Source organism: Rhinoderma darwinii, unplaced genomic scaffold, assembly GCF_050947455.1.
Source record: "Rhinoderma darwinii isolate aRhiDar2 unplaced genomic scaffold, aRhiDar2.hap1 Scaffold_165, whole genome shotgun sequence".
Classification (NCBI taxonomy): domain Eukaryota; kingdom Metazoa; phylum Chordata; class Amphibia; order Anura; family Rhinodermatidae; genus Rhinoderma; species Rhinoderma darwinii.
Genome location: NW_027462046.1, coordinates 37361 through 47764, shown reverse-complemented (window position 1 = coordinate 47764; position 10404 = coordinate 37361). Strand labels below are relative to the sequence as shown.

General features: G+C 47.8%; 7 non-coding genes across 7 annotated transcripts; all 7 read right to left on the bottom strand.

Moving 5' to 3' along the window:
* Positions 1 to 238: 238 nt before the first annotated feature.
* Positions 239 to 429, bottom strand: LOC142699804 (U2 spliceosomal RNA). The gene has a single exon (XR_012866388.1). It is a non-coding gene; the product is annotated as a U2 spliceosomal RNA (small nuclear RNA).
* Positions 430 to 1717: 1288 nt separating this feature from the next.
* Positions 1718 to 1908, bottom strand: LOC142699805 (U2 spliceosomal RNA). The gene has a single exon (XR_012866389.1). It is a non-coding gene; the product is annotated as a U2 spliceosomal RNA (small nuclear RNA).
* Positions 1909 to 3180: 1272 nt separating this feature from the next.
* LOC142699803 (U2 spliceosomal RNA) lies at positions 3181 to 3371 on the bottom strand. Its single transcript, XR_012866387.1, has one exon. It is a non-coding gene; the product is annotated as a U2 spliceosomal RNA (small nuclear RNA).
* A 1288-nt stretch (positions 3372 to 4659) lies between these two features.
* LOC142699802 (U2 spliceosomal RNA) lies at positions 4660 to 4850 on the bottom strand. The gene has a single exon (XR_012866386.1). It is a non-coding gene; the product is annotated as a U2 spliceosomal RNA (small nuclear RNA).
* A 1284-nt stretch (positions 4851 to 6134) lies between these two features.
* Positions 6135 to 6325, bottom strand: LOC142699801 (U2 spliceosomal RNA). Its single transcript, XR_012866385.1, has one exon. It is a non-coding gene; the product is annotated as a U2 spliceosomal RNA (small nuclear RNA).
* Positions 6326 to 7617: 1292 nt separating this feature from the next.
* Positions 7618 to 7808, bottom strand: LOC142699800 (U2 spliceosomal RNA). Its single transcript, XR_012866384.1, has one exon. It is a non-coding gene; the product is annotated as a U2 spliceosomal RNA (small nuclear RNA).
* A 1276-nt stretch (positions 7809 to 9084) lies between these two features.
* LOC142699797 (U2 spliceosomal RNA) lies at positions 9085 to 9275 on the bottom strand. The gene has a single exon (XR_012866382.1). It is a non-coding gene; the product is annotated as a U2 spliceosomal RNA (small nuclear RNA).
* Between the last annotated feature and the right edge of the window lie 1129 nt (positions 9276 to 10404).

The following is a 10404-nucleotide window of genomic DNA, read 5'->3' as shown; positions in this document are numbered from 1 at the left end:
GAAGGTGAATGAGGTGTTCCAATGTGAAATGCCGGAAACACAGAAACACAGACGACACACAACAAGAGGTGGCAATCTATTCATTAATTGCATTTAATCAATGAGCTCATTATCACTCATGCATTGTCCAACAGGTGTTGAAATAATGGGATTAAAAGGGGAGATCCCTTCAGAAAGACAGAAACAATAGCAAAGACAAAAAACACTTTTGGAATCTGCTTTTAGTCAACACATAAGGAAAGGGTGCACCGGTCCTGGAAATACTGCAATACCAGGTCAATGCGTGGAGTGGACAGAGCAAGCTCTATTTCCATCTCCCTGTTCTAAAAATCCATTTAATATATGGTCCCCAGATAGGGGACGTATCAGATATTAAACTGATAAGAACAGATACTACACTTGATCTTAGCCAAAAGGCCGAGAAGCGATAACCCGAACGGGCCGCGCGTTGCCCGAGCCTGCCCGATACTGCTGTTCAGCCCTTGCAGCGATTCAGCCTACTTCTAGGCAATTCCATGGGGCCCTGCAGGCTCACACACTCACAGCTACACGGGAGGTGAATAAAGGCCGGAGAGGAAGCCAGACAGGATTTGCTTCTTTTGCTTGCACCACAATGCAGTGCTGAAAGAGGAGGAATCTACATAAAAACGCCTTCCTGGCAACGCCCAAATGCCCTGCTGCCATGCAGATAAACACTGGCAGCGGCAGCAAGTGCATGCCCACAGCCACCCCTTGTTCCTTCACACCTTGTATCAGCTGTAATCCAGTCCAGTCCAGTGCTGCCTGCTGAGCAGCACTGACCAACACTGCCTGGGCCCAGGCTTTTATCTCTGAGGCCCCATTATGATGTCAGAAAGCTGGCTCTGGAATCCTGAGGGCTCCACTATGACACGTGCAAAGTTCCGTCTGAACTTTATATAAGACGGTGAGGCTCAGTCAGTCACTCAGTGTTGCCTGAGAGGGCAACACTGCAACAGCCGGCCGCCAGGCTGTCTTTTTTTTGCACAGCTAGTTGCCTCCAGGAGGCCACAAGAGGGAGACAAGGGACTGCAAAATGGAAAATAGGCATCCACCAACTTTACAGACAACTTCTCCTTGCTCCTACAACCTCCATCCTTGCACAGTTTGTTATTCTTCTAGGTAACATAGTAACAAATCCAAATTGCTGCTCTCTTTGTAGGCAAGCAAGGCTTTGTTGCAACTGCAATTCTTACTTCTTCTTGAAATGTAGGGACGACAGTACATTCCATCACATCCATCTAGTGTACACAGGTAGGTCCATTGTGGCGGGCAGGCGAGCGGGCGGGCTGCTTTATTGGCTGTTTGCTGTTCCCCTACTCCACTCCACTATTTGACTGTTGTGCTGCATCAATCAATCAATCAATCAATCAATCAATCAATCAATCAATCAATCAATCAGTGGCTGGCTCAGGTGCAGCTCTTTAACTTACCTAAAAGGGAGGGCGGAGAGAAGACAAGGAAGGTGAATGAGGTGTTCCAATGTGAAATGCCGGAAACACAGAAACACAGACGACACACAACAAGAGGTGGCAATCTATTCATTAATTGCATTTAATCAATGAGCTCATTATCACTCATGCATTGTCCAACAGGTGTTGAAATAATGGGATTAAAAGGGGAGATCCCTTCAGAAAGACAGAAACAATAGCAAAGACAAAAAACACTTTTGGAATCTGCTTTTAGTCAACACATAAGGAAAGGGTGCACCGGGCCTGGAAATACTGCAATACCAGGTCAATGCGTGGAGTGGACAGAGCAAGCTCTATTTCCATCTCCCTGTTCTAAAAATCCATTTAATATATGGTCCCCAGATAGGGGACGTATCAGATATTAAACTGATAAGAACAGATACTACACTTGATCTTAGCCAAAAGGCCGAGAAGCGATAACCCGAACGGGCCGCGCGTTGCCCGAGCCTGCCCGATACTGCTGTTCAGCCCTTGCAGCGATTCAGCCTACTTCTAGGCAATTCCATGGGGCCCTGCAGGCTCACACACTCACAGCTACACGGGAGGTGAATAAAGGCCGGAGAGGAAGCCAGACAGGATTTGCTTCTTTTGCTTGCACCACAATGCAGTGCTGAAAGAGGAGGAATCTACATAAAAACGCCTTCCTGGCAACGCCCAAATGCCCTGCTGCCATGCAGATAAACACTGGCAGCGGCAGCAAGTGCATGCCCACAGCCACCCCTTGTTCCTTCACACCTTGTATCAGCTGTAATCCAGTCCAGTCCAGTGCTGCCTGCTGAGCAGCACTGACCAACACTGCCTGGGCCCAGGCTTTTATCTCTGAGGCCCCATTATGATGTCAGAAAGCTGGCTCTGGAATCCTGAGGGCTCCACTATGACACGTGCAAAGTTCCGTCTGAACTTTATATAAGACGGTGAGGCTCAGTCAGTCACTCAGTGTTGCCTGAGAGGGCAACACTGCAACAGCCGGCCGCCAGGCTGTCTTTTTTTTGCACAGCTAGTTGCCTCCAGGAGGCCACAAGAGGGAGACAAGGGACTGCAAAATGGAAAATAGGCATCCACCAACTTTACAGACAACTTCTCCTTGCTCCTACAACCTCCATCCTTGCACAGTTTGTTATTCTTCTAGGTAACATAGTAACAAATCCAAATTGCTGCTCTCTTTGTAGGCAAGCAAGGCTTTGTTGCAACTGCAATTCTTACTTCTTCTTGAAATGTAGGGACGACAGTACATTCCATCACATCCATCTAGTGTACACAGGTAGGTCCATTGTGGCGGGCAGGCGAGCGGGCGGGCTGCTTTATTGGCTGTTTGCTGTTCCCCTACTCCACTCCACTATTTGACTGTTGTGCTGCATCAATCAATCAATCAATCAATCAATCAATCAATCAGTGGCTGGCTCAGGTGCAGCTCTTTAACTTACCTAAAAGGGAGGGCGGAGAGAAGACAAGGAAGGTGAATGAGGTGTTCCAATGTGAAATGCCGGAAACACAGAAACACAGACGACACACAACAAGAGGTGGCAATCTATTCATTAATTGCATTTAATCAATGAGCTCATTATCACTCATGCATTGTCCAACAGGTGTTGAAATAATGGGATTAAAAGGGGAGATCCCTTCAGAAAGACAGAAACAATAGCAAAGACAAAAAACACTTTTGGAATCTGCTTTTAGTCAACACATAAGGAAAGGGTGCACCGGTCCTGGAAATACTGCAATACCAGGTCAATGCGTGGAGTGGACAGAGCAAGCTCTATTTCCATCTCCCTGTTCTAAAAATCCATTTAATATATGGTCCCCAGATAGGGGACGTATCAGATATTAAACTGATAAGAACAGATACTACACTTGATCTTAGCCAAAAGGCCGAGAAGCGATAACCCGAACGGGCCGCGCGTTGCCCGAGCCTGCCCGATACTGCTGTTCAGCCCTTGCAGCGATTCAGCCTACTTCTAGGCAATTCCATGGGGCCCTGCAGGCTCACACACTCACAGCTACACGGGAGGTGAATAAAGGCCGGAGAGGAAGCCAGACAGGATTTGCTTCTTTTGCTTGCACCACAATGCAGTGCTGAAAGAGGAGGAATCTACATAAAAACGCCTTCCTGGCAACGCCCAAATGCCCTGCTGCCATGCAGATAAACACTGGCAGCGGCAGCAAGTGCATGCCCACAGCCACCCCTTGTTCCTTCACACCTTGTATCAGCTGTAATCCAGTCCAGTCCAGTGCTGCCTGCTGAGCAGCACTGACCAACACTGCCTGGGCCCAGGCTTTTATCTCTGAGGCCCCATTATGATGTCAGAAAGCTGGCTCTGGAATCCTGAGGGCTCCACTATGACACGTGCAAAGTTCCGTCTGAACTTTATATAAGACGGTGAGGCTCAGTCAGTCACTCAGTGTTGCCTGAGAGGGCAACACTGCAACAGCCGGCCGCCAGGCTGTCTTTTTTTTGCACAGCTAGTTGCCTCCAGGAGGCCACAAGAGGGAGACAAGGGACTGCAAAATGGAAAATAGGCATCCACCAACTTTACAGACAACTTCTCCTTGCTCCTACAACCTCCATCCTTGCACAGTTTGTTATTCTTCTAGGTAACATAGTAACAAATCCAAATTGCTGCTCTCTTTGTAGGCAAGCAAGGCTTTGTTGCAACTGCAATTCTTACTTCTTCTTGAAATGTAGGGACGACAGTACATTCCATCACATCCATCTAGTGTACACAGGTAGGTCCATTGTGGCGGGCAGGCGAGCGGGCGGGCTGCTTTATTGGCTGTTTGCTGTTCCCCTACTCCACTCCACTATTTGACTGTTGTGCTGCATCAATCAATCAATCAATCAATCAATCAATCAATCAATCAATCAATCAATCAGTGGCTGGCTCAGGTGCAGCTCTTTAACTTACCTAAAAGGGAGGGCGGAGAGAAGACAAGGAAGGTGAATGAGGTGTTCCAATGTGAAATGCCGGAAACACAGAAACACAGACGACACACAACAAGAGGTGGCAATCTATTCATTAATTGCATTTAATCAATGAGCTCATTATCACTCATGCATTGTCCAACAGGTGTTGAAATAATGGGATTAAAAGGGGAGATCCCTTCAGAAAGACAGAAACAATAGCAAAGACAAAAAACACTTTTGGAATCTGCTTTTAGTCAACACATAAGGAAAGGGTGCACCGGTCCTGGAAATACTGCAATACCAGGTCAATGCGTGGAGTGGACAGAGCAAGCTCTATTTCCATCTCCCTGTTCTAAAAATCCATTTAATATATGGTCCCCAGATAGGGGACGTATCAGATATTAAACTGATAAGAACAGATACTACACTTGATCTTAGCCAAAAGGCCGAGAAGCGATAACCCGAACGGGCCGCGCGTTGCCCGAGCCTGCCCGATACTGCTGTTCAGCCCTTGCAGCGATTCAGCCTACTTCTAGGCAATTCCATGGGGCCCTGCAGGCTCACACACTCACAGCTACACGGGAGGTGAATAAAGGCCGGAGAGGAAGCCAGACAGGATTTGCTTCTTTTGCTTGCACCACAATGCAGTGCTGAAAGAGGAGGAATCTACATAAAAACGCCTTCCTGGCAACGCCCAAATGCCCTGCTGCCATGCAGATAAACACTGGCAGCGGCAGCAAGTGCATGCCCACAGCCACCCCTTGTTCCTTCACACCTTGTATCAGCTGTAATCCAGTCCAGTCCAGTGCTGCCTGCTGAGCAGCACTGACCAACACTGCCTGGGCCCAGGCTTTTATCTCTGAGGCCCCATTATGATGTCAGAAAGCTGGCTCTGGAATCCTGAGGGCTCCACTATGACACGTGCAAAGTTCCGTCTGAACTTTATATAAGACGGTGAGGCTCAGTCAGTCACTCAGTGTTGCCTGAGAGGGCAACACTGCAACAGCCGGCCGCCAGGCTGTCTTTTTTTTGCACAGCTAGTTGCCTCCAGGAGGCCACAAGAGGGAGACAAGGGACTGCAAAATGGAAAATAGGCATCCACCAACTTTACAGACAACTTCTCCTTGCTCCTACAACCTCCATCCTTGCACAGTTTGTTATTCTTCTAGGTAACATAGTAACAAATCCAAATTGCTGCTCTCTTTGTAGGCAAGCAAGGCTTTGTTGCAACTGCAATTCTTACTTCTTCTTGAAATGTAGGGACGACAGTACATTCCATCACATCCATCTAGTGTACACAGGTAGGTCCATTGTGGCGGGCAGGCGAGCGGGCGGGCTGCTTTATTGGCTGTTTGCTGTTCCCCTACTCCACTCCACTATTTGACTGTTGTGCTGCATCAATCAATCAATCAATCAATCAATCAATCAATCAATCAATCAATCAGTGGCTGGCTCAGGTGCAGCTCTTTAACTTACCTAAAAGGGAGGGCGGAGAGAAGACAAGGAAGGTGAATGAGGTGTTCCAATGTGAAATGCCGGAAACACAGAAACACAGACGACACACAACAAGAGGTGGCAATCTATTCATTAATTGCATTTAATCAATGAGCTCATTATCACTCATGCATTGTCCAACAGGTGTTGAAATAATGGGATTAAAAGGGGAGATCCCTTCAGAAAGACAGAAACAATAGCAAAGACAAAAAACACTTTTGGAATCTGCTTTTAGTCAACACATAAGGAAAGGGTGCACCGGTCCTGGAAATACTGCAATACCAGGTCAATGCGTGGAGTGGACAGAGCAAGCTCTATTTCCATCTCCCTGTTCTAAAAATCCATTTAATATATGGTCCCCAGATAGGGGACGTATCAGATATTAAACTGATAAGAACAGATACTACACTTGATCTTAGCCAAAAGGCCGAGAAGCGATAACCCGAACGGGCCGCGCGTTGCCCGAGCCTGCCCGATACTGCTGTTCAGCCCTTGCAGCGATTCAGCCTACTTCTAGGCAATTCCATGGGGCCCTGCAGGCTCACACACTCACAGCTACACGGGAGGTGAATAAAGGCCGGAGAGGAAGCCAGACAGGATTTGCTTCTTTTGCTTGCACCACAATGCAGTGCTGAAAGAGGAGGAATCTACATAAAAACGCCTTCCTGGCAACGCCCAAATGCCCTGCTGCCATGCAGATAAACACTGGCAGCGGCAGCAAGTGCATGCCCACAGCCACCCCTTGTTCCTTCACACCTTGTATCAGCTGTAATCCAGTCCAGTCCAGTGCTGCCTGCTGAGCAGCACTGACCAACACTGCCTGGGCCCAGGCTTTTATCTCTGAGGCCCCATTATGATGTCAGAAAGCTGGCTCTGGAATCCTGAGGGCTCCACTATGACACGTGCAAAGTTCCGTCTGAACTTTATATAAGACGGTGAGGCTCAGTCAGTCACTCAGTGTTGCCTGAGAGGGCAACACTGCAACAGCCGGCCGCCAGGCTGTCTTTTTTTTGCACAGCTAGTTGCCTCCAGGAGGCCACAAGAGGGAGACAAGGGACTGCAAAATGGAAAATAGGCATCCACCAACTTTACAGACAACTTCTCCTTGCTCCTACAACCTCCATCCTTGCACAGTTTGTTATTCTTCTAGGTAACATAGTAACAAATCCAAATTGCTGCTCTCTTTGTAGGCAAGCAAGGCTTTGTTGCAACTGCAATTCTTACTTCTTCTTGAAATGTACGGACGACAGTACATTCCATCACATCCATCTAGTGTACACAGGTAGGTCCATTGTGGCGGGCAGGCGAGCGGGCGGGCTGCTTTATTGGCTGTTTGCTGTTCCCCTACTCCACTCCACTATTTGACTGTTGTGCTGCATCAATCAATCAATCAATCAATCAATCAATCAATCAATCAATCAATCAATCAATCAGTGGCTGGCTCAGGTGCAGCTCTTTAACTTACCTAAAAGGGAGGGCGGAGAGAAGACAAGGAAGGTGAATGAGGTGTTCCAATGTGAAATGCCGGAAACACAGAAACACAGACGACACACAACAAGAGGTGGCAATCTATTCATTAATTGCATTTAATCAATGAGCTCATTATCACTCATGCATTGTCCAACAGGTGTTGAAATAATGGGATTAAAAGGGGAGATCCCTTCAGAAAGACAGAAACAATAGCAAAGACAAAAAACACTTTTGGAATCTGCTTTTAGTCAACACATAAGGAAAGGGTGCACCGGTCCTGGAAATACTGCAATACCAGGTCAATGCGTGGAGTGGACAGAGCAAGCTCTATTTCCATCTCCCTGTTCTAAAAATCCATTTAATATATGGTCCCCAGATAGGGGACGTATCAGATATTAAACTGATAAGAACAGATACTACACTTGATCTTAGCCAAAAGGCCGAGAAGCGATAACCCGAACGGGCCGCGCGTTGCCCGAGCCTGCCCGATACTGCTGTTCAGCCCTTGCAGCGATTCAGCCTACTTCTAGGCAATTCCATGGGGCCCTGCAGGCTCACACACTCACAGCTACACGGGAGGTGAATAAAGGCCGGAGAGGAAGCCAGACAGGATTTGCTTCTTTTGCTTGCACCACAATGCAGTGCTGAAAGAGGAGGAATCTACATAAAAACGCCTTCCTGGCAACGCCCAAATGCCCTGCTGCCATGCAGATAAACACTGGCAGCGGCAGCAAGTGCATGCCCACAGCCACCCCTTGTTCCTTCACACCTTGTATCAGCTGTAATCCAGTCCAGTCCAGTGCTGCCTGCTGAGCAGCACTGACCAACACTGCCTGGGCCCAGGCTTTTATCTCTGAGGCCCCATTATGATGTCAGAAAGCTGGCTCTGGAATCCTGAGGGCTCCACTATGACACGTGCAAAGTTCCGTCTGAACTTTATATAAGACGGTGAGGCTCAGTCAGTCACTCAGTGTTGCCTGAGAGGGCAACACTGCAACAGCCGGCCGCCAGGCTGTCTTTTTTTTGCACAGCTAGTTGCCTCCAGGAGGCCACAAGAGGGAGACAAGGGACTGCAAAATGGAAAATAGGCATCCACCAACTTTACAGACAACTTCTCCTTGCTCCTACAACCTCCATCCTTGCACAGTTTGTTATTCTTCTAGGTAACATAGTAACAAATCCAAATTGCTGCTCTCTTTGTAGGCAAGCAAGGCTTTGTTGCAACTGCAATTCTTACTTCTTCTTGAAATGTAGGGACGACAGTACATTCCATCACATCCATCTAGTGTACACAGGTAGGTCCATTGTGGCGGGCAGGCGAGCGGGCGGGCTGCTTTATTGGCTGTTTGCTGTTCCCCTACTCCACTCCACTATTTGACTGTTGTGCTGCATCAATCAATCAATCAATCAATCAATCAATCAATCAATCAATCAGTGGCTGGCTCAGGTGCAGCTCTTTAACTTACCTAAAAGGGAGGGCGGAGAGAAGACAAGGAAGGTGAATGAGGTGTTCCAATGTGAAATGCCGGAAACACAGAAACACAGACGACACACAACAAGAGGTGGCAATCTATTCATTAATTGCATTTAATCAATGAGCTCATTATCACTCATGCATTGTCCAACAGGTGTTGAAATAATGGGATAAAAAGGGGAGATCCCTTCAGAAAGAAACAATAGCAAAGACAAAAAACACTTTTGGAATCTGCTTTTAGTCAACACATAAGGAAAGGGTGCACCGGTCCTGGAAATACTGCAATACCAGGTCAATGCGTGGAGTGGACAGAGCAAGCTCTATTTCCATCTCCCTGTTCTAAAAATCCATTTAATATATGGTCCCCAGATAGGGGACGTATCAGATATTAAACTGATAAGAACAGATACTACACTTGATCTTAGCCAAAAGGCCGAGAAGCGATAACCCGAACGGGCCGCGCGTTGCCCGAGCCTGCCCGATACTGCTGTTCAGCCCTTGCAGCGATTCAGCCTACTTCTAGGCAATTCCATGGGGCCCTGCAGGCTCACACACTCACAGCTACACGGGAGGTGAATAAAGGCCGGAGAGGAAGCCAGACAGGATTTGCTTCTTTTGCTTGCACCACAATGCAGTGCTGAAAGAGGAGGAATCTACATAAAAACGCCTTCCTGGCAACGCCCAAATGCCCTGCTGCCATGCAGATAAACACTGGCAGCGGCAGCAAGTGCATGCCCACAGCCACCCCTTGTTCCTTCACACCTTGTATCAGCTGTAATCCAGTCCAGTCCAGTGCTGCCTGCTGAGCAGCACTGACCAACACTGCCTGGGCCCAGGCTTTTATCTCTGAGGCCCCATTATGATGTCAGAAAGCTGGCTCTGGAATCCTGAGGGCTCCACTATGACACGTGCAAAGTTCCGTCTGAACTTTATATAAGACGGTGAGGCTCAGTCAGTCACTCAGTGTTGCCTGAGAGGGCAACACTGCAACAGCCGGCCGCCAGGCTGTCTTTTTTTTGCACAGCTAGTTGCCTCCAGGAGGCCACAAGAGGGAGACAAGGGACTGCAAAATGGAAAATAGGCATCCACCAACTTTACAGACAACTTCTCCTTGCTCCTACAACCTCCATCCTTGCACAGTTTGTTATTCTTCTAGGTAACATAGTAACAAATCCAAATTGCTGCTCTCTTTGTAGGCAAGCAAGGCTTTGTTGCAACTGCAATTCTTACTTCTTCTTGAAATGTAGGGACGACAGTACATTCCATCACATCCATCTAGTGTACACAGGTAGGTCCATTGTGGCGGGCAGGCGAGCGGGCGGGCTGCTTTATTGGCTGTTTGCTGTTCCCCTACTCCACTCCACTATTTGACTGTTGTGCTGCATCAATCAATCAATCAATCAATCAATCAATCAATCAATCAATCAATCAATCAATCAATCAGTGGCTGGCTCAGGTGCAGCTCTTTAACTTACCTAAAAGGGAGGGCGGAGAGAAGACAAGGAAGGTGAATGAGGTGTTCCAATGTGAAATGCCGGAAACACAGAAACACAGACGACACACAACAAGAGGTG